The 12,313-nt window shown below is 58.1% G+C and overlaps 1 long non-coding RNA gene across 1 annotated transcript; it reads left to right on the forward strand.

The window, feature by feature from the left end:
- Positions 1-1,381: 1,381 nt before the first annotated feature.
- Positions 1,382-4,490, forward strand: LOC117197666 (uncharacterized). The gene is made up of 2 exons (XR_004478422.2): positions 1,382-2,985; positions 3,067-4,490. It is a non-coding gene; the product is annotated as an uncharacterized LOC117197666 (long non-coding RNA).
- The last annotated feature ends 7,823 nt before the right edge of the window (positions 4,491-12,313 follow it).

The raw sequence follows: 12,313 nt of genomic DNA on the forward strand, positions 1-12,313 counted from the left end.
TGGGAGCAGCCCCTGCGGTGGGCCCCCGGCGCCCGTGGGAGTTGGGAATGCGGCTTTGGGGACGTGCCCTGGGCGCATGGTGAGGCCAGCACCTTCCCCTGGGGAATCAATCCACTGTTTTCCCTCTGTTGCCTTTTCAGTAAAACGATCCTCCTTTGACGTCAGCGCTGATGTCAGGAGAAGGGGAGGCACCAGACACACTGCCCTCAACAGGGGGGCCTGTTTGAATCCTCCCAATATTCCTGCTGTGTGACCTTGAACACAGTGCTTAATTCCTCTGAGCCTCAGTTTCCTCATCGGTGAAAGAGGAGTGATGATGGGGCTTCCTTAAAGGGCTGTTGAAAACACTGAGTGGAATAAAACAGGGCCAGAGGTTGGCCCATGTAAGGGCTCGTAAGAGTTGCCAGGAAGTGACATATTAATAGCCGATCACAGTCACACTCCACAATGTTTCCTTTAAATCAATTTATTTTAAAAAGAAGCCTACAAAGGTCAACCGTGTGTGTGTGTGTGTGTGTGTGTGTGTGTGTGTGTGTGTGTATTTGAATCCTGAGATAAGTTGGGTAAGGGAGCAATGACCAGTGTGACCTTAGCCTGGTAAAGCCCATGGAACCGCAAAGGAGATGCAAGAGGCTGGCCTCTTCCTGTGCGGGGGTGGGGAGTCAGAACTAGAGAAGGAGGTGCTGGGGCTTATGGGAGACTGTCCCGTTCACAGTTAATTGTGAAATGCTCTTCCTTCAGTGCTGGGCTTTTGTCCACTCACATCTGGTGCTGGGAGTCCCTAGTGATGTCTGCAGGGCTCCCGGCCGCCTCCACGCCTCCACTCCTGGAAGCTGGGGCGATGTCCAGTTACTCCTAGAAGACTGGTCTCCGCTCCTGGCACTGCCCTTTAAGAGTAAAAAACCAGCAACTGTTGTTCCTGGATGGAAAAGTTCCCTCCAGGAGGATGAGGGACTGCTGGGGAGTCGGCCGTTCTGCCTGGAGAGGAGGCTGCTGGGAGTGGACGGGTGCCCGCTCCATGAAGCTTTCCTCATGAGGACAGGGAATTGAGCTGCCCTGCAGACCTGGGCTCAGTGTGGAAACTGCTGGGAGCAGCGTTTCCCAGGAGAGCCGAATGGAGATGCTTTTTGTAGGTAGTGAGCTCCCCGTCACGGGAGGTGTGTGAGCAGAACTAGCCCACCTTCTGACGGTGATGCCGTGAAAGCATTTCCAATGGCAGAAGCAGGATCAGACTTGGGGTTTCCAAACTTCATTTTGGATTTTATTCCTTGAAACCATTATTTACACTTTTTCTTCCTCTGAACAATTTATGTATTTTATTAAAAGAGTGAGTTTAGTTTTAAAAAGGTAAATCTGTGTCATTACCATAGAGAGGTTACCATAAAAAATGGGTACAAGAGAAAGTGGTATTTGACGTTAGCCAAGTACTGCTGCCTGAGAAGGGCCCCTGAGCCTTAGACCTGCGCGTTCCTTGTTTGTAAAGGGACACTGGCGAGTGTCAGACAGGTGCTGGAGATGGACCGTCACTAACAAGACGTTTTCTTGGATGTGACCGGCACAGAGGAACGAGAGGGTGGAAGGAGCCAGCTCCCTCGGGCCATTGCGTCCATTACCCACAGGCCACACAGGCCCTCACCCGCCCTGGGGGGAAACACTGGCCCCGAGGCCCCCGAGGAGCCCTGTCTTGCTGGACCGTGTCTGCACCAGGGATCCTCCCACAGGACTCGGCTACGGGCACAATTTGAAAGGTAAATCGGGGACACACATTTCAGGTGTGTTAATGCAAAACGCAGATCTCTGGTGCTCAAGGCGAACCCTGAGCTCAGGCACCTTGAGGGGCCCCGGGAACACCTGTGCGCCCTGGGACCACGTGCTGTGCAGCCCCGGATGCCAAGGGGTCCAAGATCTAGCTCAGACCCCCCCGGCCACCAGCACTGTGGGCTCAGGAGACTCTATCCTCGCCTTGCAGGAGCTCGGAGGCGTGGGAGGAGGCCCTAGAGGTCACCCGCAGAGCACAGCAGCCTTTGAGAACAAGGGTAGCCTGATAAAGTGTCCTGGAACATTCTGAACTCGCTAAGTTCTATCCCGGTGGGGCTTTGTCTGCAGAGGCAGTCATTAAAAGGGACAGAAAGCACGAACCCAGGTCCCTCTGGCTCCCCTCTGCTGCCTGTCCCGGCAGCTCTAGGGGCTCAGAATAGGCACTTCACACTTTTATGGTCAATCACGGTCCTCCGGCATAGTGTTTGGAGCCCCTCCGCCCAAGAACTGAAATGGAGGAGCTGGTGCGGACACACCCCCTCTCTCCACGGACTTCAGCTGGCTCTATGGACATCTCACTTTGGGGAAAGTGTGTCTCCTCCTGAGATCAGAAGAGAAGTGAAGAGAGAGAGAGACAGAAACTTTCTCCATGTCGTTGGAGACAGGAAGCTCCCCCGCTGCCACACGAGACTTGACACCCCAGTCTGGTGTCTGGCCCGGAAAAGGGACCATCAGACATGGTATCTGAAAACAACATAGCTTAGCGAGCGTGCTGTATTTGAAGAACACTTAAAATCCTATGTTCACTGCTATTTTGGCGAATTTTGCATATGTGTCAGTTGAATCATTTGAAACTGCCCATGTTCTTCCTTTTTTGACTTCCCAAGATGTCCATTTCCACCTAATGACAACTGACACCACACCTCAGAAATGATGCAAACATGTTGCAACAAAGTAGGCTGATTCCACTGTTTCGCATGAGAAAGAGGATTTTGCTGAAGGTTAAGGAGGTCAGGCTTGGTTACAGACAGTGGCTGTGTGAGCTGTTGTGATCTGTCAGACGCTGTGGCCAGGTGAGGATGAGTATTCAGTGCGGCAGGTGTGGGCTGACAGCTGGCTTACCGAAGAAGAGAATCATGAGGTCAGAGTGGTCCCAGGAAGAGACTCAGCCCAGAGACGTCCAAACTTCCTGGAAGGCAGAGCTTCATGGGGGATTAAGCTTGGCAGGTGAGAGGAGGGCATGGGCCGCTGGGAGGGTCTTTGGTAGCAAGAGTCTATGTATGGTCAAACCGTTTTCTGTCCTCAAAGTTGTAATTCCACCCTAGGCGGGGAGAGCCCCTTTGCAGCAGAGCAGACGGCTCTGGACTCTGCACGGCTGCCTGCTGACCTTTCCCTGGGTCACTTCATCAGCTTCCCGCACCTCTCACAGCGCTCAGTGCCGTGTTGGGGGTGCGCAGGCCCTCCACTCAAGCTGCCACCGTCGTGGCAGGATCTCTGTGCTCCAACAGCACTGCTTTGCTAACCTCTGATGTGAACTGAGATGTTGGCCTCGGGGGCCGGGACACCGTCCAGCTCAGTGCAAGCACCTGCTGGCTGGTCCAGGCAAATTGTGAAGGGCCGACTCGGGGCCACAAACCTCCCCCCTGTTCCTCACTCTTTGTGTCTCCCCGGCAAGGTGACTCGGAGTTTCAATTCCATCTTTGTCTTTTTTAGAGTATCTGCGGCCTTTGAAGGCAGCTGCTGGGGAATCGGATTCCCCTGCACAGGTCCCGGGCATTCTCCCAAAACGCTGGTGGACGCGGGAGGCTCTCCCTGGGGTTACAGATTCACAGATAAGCCACACGGAGCAACATGCGTTTACCGTCCAAAGGCTGCCCTTCTGGCGGTGGTGATGGGAGCGCTGGGCCAGGAGAACAGAGACCCTCATTCACAAGCACTTACTTGGGTCGGCTTATTCCGCCGGTGATAACTCAGGCGTCTGGACAGGCAGATGCCGGCGGTGTCAGGTTCTCTCTAGAAGCCACTGGAAATTGCTCAGAGAGCTTGGAGTTAGAGACTAGGTTTTGAGTAGAAAAAGATGGAGTCTGGACTTCCCCGCCCTCCCTTAGAGCCCTGAGCCCTAAGGACACCATCTGAGGACACCCCGGGGCACCCTAAGTTCCAGGAAAGGCAGACAGCAGAGTGAGGAGAAGCCCCCCTCCGTGCCGGGGGCTCCACGGCACAGGCGTTGCCGAAACTGCGGGCAGGGACGTGCCAGGCCCCCCGGCGCCCGCAGAGCCCAACACTGTCCAGACCCAGGGCCTTGGCTGCCCAGCATTTCCCTATAAAAATCATTTGAGTTTCATTGTGGACTCACTTGTGCGGTCCTTCTGCATCCGCTTCCATAAAGAAGCAAGTGTCTTTGCCAGGTGGAGGGCATGGGAACTGCCCAGGCCTGCCCAGTGCCCGCCCTGCCAGTATGAGGGTGGAGGTGGGCTCAGAAGGTCCACCCGGTGGAGACTTCACATTCCGGAAGGACCCCACTTCAGGGGAGTCGCTACAGTAGCTTCAAACACAGCTATGTGTGCAGCGCGGGGTCCATCATGGCAGAGAGACGCCCGCCAAGCCTCCCGCCTGTAATGCACAACGTTATTCGTCAATCCTGTAATTGCCACGTGACTAGGAAGATTGTATTGCATCGAGGGTGTTTTTGTGTTAAAGACAATAAACGCAGACCTTCAAATTATCAACAACTATTTGCCGCGCTGCTCGGGCCTTTCTTCGTGTTTTATTTGGGCGGGAATCTCAGCAAACCGTGCTACTGAGACCCTGCCCTTGGTCTCTTCACCCACAAGCTGCTACCTCCCCAGGAGCAAATGCCCTGCTACTCAGGACAACCAGCAGAAAAGAGCGTCAGACCGTGGAAGGGAGGGATAGACCCAGGCCGCCGAGAGGCAGGGGCCTCTGCTTCTCCAGCGGAGCCGGGGTGGACCGTCCTGCTCTCAGCCTCTGGACTCCCCTGTGCCCCTCCTGCCCCGTCCTTCCCTCGTTCAGTGGCCTTGTCCCGTGTCCCCCACTGGCCTGGTGCTGGAGCTCACACCCCCCTGCCTGGCTCCTGGCTCCCTGCCCGGCCTGCCCCACCGCCCCACCTAACCCTCACCCTAACCCTCGGCCTCCCAGTGATCCGCCTGCCGTGTCCACTGTAGCCAGGACCTTCCTCTCGCCAAGGTACCCTGAAGGTCGTCCCCCACCCCCGTGCCTTGGCACTTACAGTGTTCTTGAAAGCTTCCTCCTTTGTTGACTGTGCAAATCTCTACCCCGCCTCCTCCAGGAAGTCCTCCAGAACCACTTGTCCTCTCTTCTCTCTTCTTCACCCCTGGAAGCCAATGTATTGCTGGGCTCTGTAGTTCTGTAAAGAGGGCCCCAGTGTCCCCTCTGCTCAGGATGTCTTTATCAGAGTCCCAGAACTGTGACCTGGGCTGGCTCCTTCCTGCCGACCACACTCATTGAGTCACCAGGACTGGCCGAGCCGGGGCGGAGTGGCCTGAGCCCTTGACCCACCTTCCTCCCCAACCCAGGACCTTTTTGACCTCCAGAGGGGCAGCCACGGCCAGATATCCTGGTTGGCCCTGCTCCAACCTGCTGACAGGTGCCCAGGCCTGACAGCCCCTCCCCTGGAAAATAAGAGACAAATTCCCATCTGAGAAGCCAAGCTCCAGGGGCTGCAACGACAAGGCTGCAGCTGCTGCTGCCCTGGGGCAGTTCCCAGGGTGGGGTGGGGGTCTGGGAGTTTGCTGGGAGGGAGATGCCACCTCTGGGGGCGCTGCCACCCAGGTCCTGACAAGTGCATGTGTTGTGGCCTTGAAGCTGGTGTTGACATGGCTCTGGGGCAGCTGGAAAGGAGGGCCAAGTGTGGCTCCAGGCCGGCGGGGGTGGCAAGGCTGCAGGTGGGGCCGGGAGAGCCAGGCGGGCGCTGTGGCCGCAGGCAGGGGCGCTGCCAGCCCCGGTTGGGCGTGGTCTGACTCCTGGAGGGCCTGGGGTTTGCGAGGAGACAGAGCCGCTGCGTCTGGACGAGAGATGGGGCTGGTCAGGCCTGCGGCCTGAAGAAGCTCCTCGGGCCGGGCTGACCCTCCTGGGGACCCGCTGAGACTCTGGGGCTTTGCCTGAGGTGTGTGGGTCCCCGACTGGCCCTCTCCAAGCCCCCGGGGCCTGGCCAAGGCCACTGGAAGGGCTACAGGGGATGTCAGGAGAGAGCACCCAGGGGCATAAAAGAGGGGTGCCTCCTGGCCCCCGAGATTCCTTCCGGGGAGGTGTCTGCTGTCTTTGGGGCCCGGGAAGCCTGGCGGCCACCGGGACCCCATCCAGCTTGTACCAGCTTGCTCTGACCTGAACAGGCCAGCCAGTGGGCGAGGCGGGCTCAAGCGAGTTCTCAGGGAGGGTGAACGACATCTAAACCCACTTAGTGGTGAGGAAATCTTTCCAAAACTCTCCATGATTGTGCGGCCCGTGGCCAGCGCCCTGCAGAGGAGTTGGGCCCTTTCCCACTTGGGAGAACTCTCACTTTCTCATTCCAGGGGAGAAACGCGATTTTCTGGCTCACCGAGAGGCCTGAATGTTCTATTAAACCCCAGGAACACGCAGACCCAGAGGGGATTTGAAGAGCCGGCTCAATTTCCGGGTCCCAGATGCCTTGATCACCACAGGAAGTGGGGTGGCTGGTGGCTCTGCGGGGCCCGAGGGTGCCCGTGTGTGCAGGCCCCGCGAGGCGCCTCTGGGGCTCTGCACGGCCTGCACAAGCACCCCCGCGACCCGCCCGTCTTCCCGCCCCGTGGCTCCTCCCTCCCCCGGCCTGGGGCCAGGCCTGGGATGCCCTCTGCAGCCACACCTCTCATTTCTGTGGGAAATGCTTCCCACAGACCTTTCCAGACGCCCCTGGCTGGGCCAGCAGCCCCCCTGAGGTCACCTCTGAACCTGGGCACCTTGGTGACCGTGGCCGGGTCCCCACGTCCTCCTCCTGTGCAGACCCCACCCCATGCTGCGCCTGCTGCCCTGGGCTCCATCCAGCCCCGAAGCCCCCGACAGGCCCCGCCCGTCATCTGCCACCCCCAAACCACTCCCGTGCTTTCCCCTGGAAGCCCCCCTCCAGCGGCACCGCCTGGGAACTCATCCCCCCGCCCTCCAAGGCCTCACCAGCCTGGCGCCCTTTGTCACTGCCTCTCTGTGCCCTCGGCCTCAGAGCGGGCGCTGCCGTGGCTCAGGCCAGCTTCTTTCCTCTGTCCGTGTGCCCCAAACCCGTGTTCCCACCAGGCGTCCTCCCACTTCTCCCTGTGGAGGCCTGTGGTTCTGCGAGGTGTCCACATGGGTCTCTCCAGTGGTCCCCCAGATGCGGTCATGGCCCAGGACCCCCCCCTCTGCCCACACCCAGGCTTCATTCGCTCTTCCTGTTCTCCATTCTGCACCTGGCCCATCACCTCTGCTTGCCGCTGTCCGCATGGGTCCCCTGGCCAGACCTGTGTGCCTTTGTGCAGTGCTTGCATCCGGGATTCCAGCTCAGGGACTGTGCTGGCCACCAGTGCAGACAGGCCCCTGCATTTCACCAAGAATATCGACCAGCCTCTCTTCTGCCCGCTGTCTGCACCCCACGCATTGTCCCAGCCCTGCCCTCCTCAGTGTCCAACTGCCAGGGCTCCCCACAGACCCCAGAGCCCTGGGCCAGGACGTCCCACAGCCCTCATCAGGCCACTTCCATTTGCTCCCTCCCCGGCCCTGCTGATCCGCCCCCGCCAGGCTTTATTCTCCCCTTGGCTCTCTGCATGTCTCTCTGTCTCTATCCCTCTGTTTGTCTCGTTCTCTGCCTCCTGTTTGTCCCAGGCATCTTATTTATTGCAAGATCGACATTATAACAACGTTAATGGATATTTTTAAAGGAGAACCGTTCGCTCGTGGTTCCACACGTGCACAGCGGCTGCGTTCCTGTGTCCACGTTCTCTCCAGTCCTGGCTGGTGACGGCCACTTTCGCATCACACAGCTTGAGAGATACCCTCTCCTAACACTGTGTCCACATTTACCCACTGCTCCATCCCTGTCACCAGTGTGGTCCCGTCCTCATGCTGATGGCCATGGCCTGGCGTGGACACGGGGCTGGGGCCCTTTTCCCTGCTTGGCCGCCGTGGGGGCCACTTGTGCTCTGTGTTTTTCTTTGTTCCTCGTCTCGGGAATGTCTCTGAGGTCCCTGAGGAGCTGGCACAGGTGACTCCAGAGAGGACTGGTGGCTGTGGTTACCTGCTTCCACTTTGGGGGGAATGACCTGGCAGAGCTGCTAAAACACAGACTGCACGTAACCCCACCAAGCTCGTGCAAACAGCCCAGTGCCCGTCGGCAGGGGAGCAGAGGGTGCGTGATGGGAGAGCAAGGTCCTTGCTACTGGAGGACATCCGTGCTGCACTGATGCTTCAGAGCGAGGTACCCGGGAGCTGCACCCCTGCGGCCTGGCACCTGTCTTAGCAAAAGGTGGGGAGGGCACCCACTGTCCACCCTGGGGGGTGTGGGCGGGGGTGCTGACTTCCTAGACACCCTTAACCTGGTCCACTGGGGGTGCAGGGCTGGTTCCTCAGTGGGCTCCAGGCACCCCCAGCCCAGTGCACGGGAAGCAGCGAGGGAAGGGACCGTGGTGGAGAGCCGGGCCCAGGACAGCACATTCTCGAGGCCAGAGCTATTTCCCCACTGCAGCACCGGCTTCCTGGGTGGCCTCCTCACCCAGCAGTTACCACTCAGCACCTCCCACTCATGCCTGTCCCGAGCCGGTCTAGTGGTGGGCGGCTGGGCATCTCCCAGCATGGTCCCCAGTCCACACACCACCCACCGAGGGAGGGGGCTGGGCTCCCACCTTCGAGCCCTTGGTCCTCAAACCTGCAGCTCCTCTCCCCCTCCTCCCTCCTCCCTCCTCCCTCCCTTGCCCAGCGGTGTCACCGTCCAGCACATCACTAGGCTCTGCCCCAGGTGTGACCTTGCCCCTTTGCTTCCCCCTTTCCCACCCCTACCTTGTTCCTGTTCCGGCCTCTGCATCTCCTACAGCCAGTACGCGTTCTGCCGTCTCTCCGGCTGCGATCCAGGCTCCACTTGTGCCCCTTTAAATCCCCTTCCAGAATCCCAGGCCTGGAACCTGCAGAGAAGGTGCCCCCAGCCCACTCTGCCCCCTGTGGGGGACCCTTACTGCTTTTGGGTGGGTGGCGGTGCAACTCCCAGGAGAGGGGGCTGCCCTGGCAGCCTGGCAGCCCAGACCAAGTAACCCAGAGAATGGTTTTGGGGAGGAGATCAAGCTGATGGGCTGGGAGCTGCAGCTTTCAGGGTCAGAGACCAGAAAGGCTGGCTGCCTGCCCCCAGGTGTGCTGGGCCCGGGCTGGACACCCTCCTGGGCTCAGCCATTCATGGGGAAGGTCCCTTCTCCAGGCTGCTCCCCATGCACTGGGCTGGGGGTGCCTGGCCCCACTGAGGACCCAGCCCTGAGGAGGACCCACCCCTCCCTGGCCAAGCCATTCTCTTTCCCTGGAAGCCCCCTCTGCCGCCCGCACCAGCCTTGCACCTCCTCAGAGTTGTAGCTGCTCTGATTCAGTCTTTGTTTCCTGCTCTCATCCTTTCCGTGTTTGCAAGTGACACGGGAGCCCGGCTCCTGCGTGGGCTGGGGCCACTGGGGGAGGCCAGGGGTAGCTAGGACCTCAATTTCCAGGGAATTTATGTCAGCATTTCTCAAGAGCACACCCACCCCATCCTCTACCCGCTGGGGGCTTTTCAAAAAGTCCGCCTGCATGCATTGCTGACGGGAATGTAAAATGCTGCAGCCGCTGTGGAAAACAGTCTGGCAATTCTGAAAAAAAAAACACCCTAAAAACGGAATTACGGTGTGATCCTGCAATTCTACCTCTGGGTATATTATCCCCGAGAGAACTGAAAGCAGGGACTTGAAAAGATGTTTGCACACCCATGTTCAAAGCAGCATTATTAACAACTGCCAAGAGCTGGAAGCGAACTAAGTGCCCGTCGATGGGTGAAGGATAAACAAAGCGTGCCTGTCCGCACAATGGAATAGAATTCAGGCTTCAGGAGCCCGTGGGGGGCAGTTGTGCTGGGTGGGGCTCCAGATGGCAGGCTCCACGCTTGGCTGAGCGAGATGGGGGCTGCCCAGCCTGCTTAACTCAACCACGAGTGACAAGTGACTCATAGCCAGTTGGCTCAGGTCAGGGAAGTGGAAAAACCCTGAGCGTTTAATAAATATTTTCCTCATCACCTTCATTAATTATGTCTCTACATGGCCTGGGAGGTGTTAATTTCCTTCTTTCCAGGCCTCGCTCACAGTGACAGAAGCACTGTCTGGGGATGTCCTTGCCTCCTGGGTTCCACTTGTAGGGAGATTCTCCCTTGCTTTGTAGGCAAACTATGGTGATGACAATGGTGGTGATGGTAATGATGATGGTGATGATGATGATGGTGGTGGTGGTGATGATGATGGTGATGATGGTGGTGATGATGATGGTGGTGGTGATGATGGTGGTGGTGATGGTGATGATGATGGTGATGATGGTGGTGATGGTGATGGTGATGGTGGTGATGATGGTGATGATGATGGTGGTGATGATGGTGATGATGATGGTGGTGATGGTGATGATGGTGGTGGTGATGATGGTGATGATGGTGATGGTGATGGTGATGATGGTGATGGTGATGGTGGTGATGGTGATGATGGTGATGGTGATGATGATGGTGATGATGGTGGTGATGATGATGGTGGTGGTGATGATGGTGGTGGTGATGATGATCGTGGTGGTGATGGTGATGATGATGGTGATGATGGTGGTGATGGTGATGGTGGTGATGATGGTGATGATGATGGTGGTGATGATGGTGATGATGATGGTGATGATGGTGATGGTGATGATGGTGGTGGTGATGATGGTGATGATGGTGATGGTGATGGTGGTGATGATGGTGATGATGGTGATGGTGATGGTGGTGATGGTGATGATGGTGATGGTGATGATGATGGTGATGGTGATGATGGTGATGGTGGTGATGGTGATGGTGATGATGGTGGTGGTGATGATGGTGGTGGTGACGGTGGTGGTGATGATGGTGATGGTGGTGATGATGGTGATGGTGGTGGTGATGGTGATGACAGTGATGTATGGAGGTCCTCCTATGTCAGCGCTCCTCCTAGCACGTGATAAAGAGCTTGGACTTTATCTGGAGAATGATGGTGAGCCATTGAGATGTTTTCACTGCTTTGGGACATGATTCTAACTGTGTTCTTGGGGGATGTCACGGTATGGAGTCAGACTCCATAGTGGGTGCAGGGTACCAGAAGGAGCACAAGGAGTCAGGCAAGAGGTGAGGGGGACAGGAGGAGTGACGAGAAGGCAGCAGGTTCAAGAGATGTATTGGAGGTAGAGCCCAGGACTAGCTCTTAGAGCAGATGTGACGGGTAAGGGAGAGAATCACCCATGAGATGTGGAGGTGGGGAGAGCAGATCTGGACCAAAGTTTCTGAATTCAGCTGCTCAGAGATGCCTGTTGGACACCCAGGATCAGCAGCTGGACACACTGCTCTGGGTTTCAGGGACAGTCAGGCCTGGATGCAAGAAATGGGACTTCATCTGCGGAAATTAGGCGGTACTTATGTGGGGCTTGGGGCCCCCGGGGTGGAGGTTGGCAGGGAGGAGCCTGGGAAGGAGGCGCCAACAGAGGAGAGGGGCGTGGAGAGGAGGAGGGGGCATCAGCTCCTCCCCCGTGACCCTGACAGCTGACAGCAGCACCCAAGAAGCCCATGTGAAGGCTGCTGACCTCTCCCCAGGTGTCCTTCTACCCGGAGATCCCTGCTCCCTGGTCTGAGGTCTCGGTGGGCCCCGAGTTATCTGGAGCAAGGAGGGGAGAGCACACAGCAAAGGCCAGGCTGCAGGGAGGAGGGCAGCCTGTTGCTCACTGAGTCACCTGTCACCCCAGCCTCCCCTGGGCTCCTTGCCCTGGGCCCCTTGCCCTGGACTCAGGTCTGAGCAGCCCCCCAACCCCGGCACATCCCAGACTGGGCTCAGCTGCTTCACTGTGCAAAGCCCTGGGGGCATGGGGCATGGGGACCAGGCCTGGGGGCAGCAAGGGTCCTGCCCGCAAAGCTCCGCCCACCTCCTGCAGGTGAGGTCGTGCTGGGGCCTGTGGTCGCTCCCATTTCACAGAGACCCACCTGTCTGCCTTCTGATTTCTGGGGTCTCCTTCCTGGATCGCCCACGGCTGTGCCCTTCCTGCCCTTGGCACTGCTTTCCCGGGCCGACCACACCCTTGGCAGGATGGGCCCAACAAGGAAATCGATCCTGGCAGCTGTCATCCTGGCGCCGCGGGGGCAGGAAGGCGGCCACAGGGAGGGCTTTTCCGTGAGCTGCTTTGTTCTGTCTTAGTCGGAGCAACATTAAGTTACAAACCAAAGGGTGGAAAATGGTGGGAATTTCACTGTGCTTGGCAGCGGAGCGGACTTCTCATGAGGGTGACGGTCAAGGAAAGTGCTCTCGGGGCCCAGTTGCTGCCGCAGACGAGG

The sequence above is a fragment of the Orcinus orca genome, chromosome 16, assembly GCF_937001465.1.
Source record: "Orcinus orca chromosome 16, mOrcOrc1.1, whole genome shotgun sequence".
Taxonomy (NCBI): Eukaryota; Metazoa; Chordata; class Mammalia; order Artiodactyla; family Delphinidae; genus Orcinus; species Orcinus orca.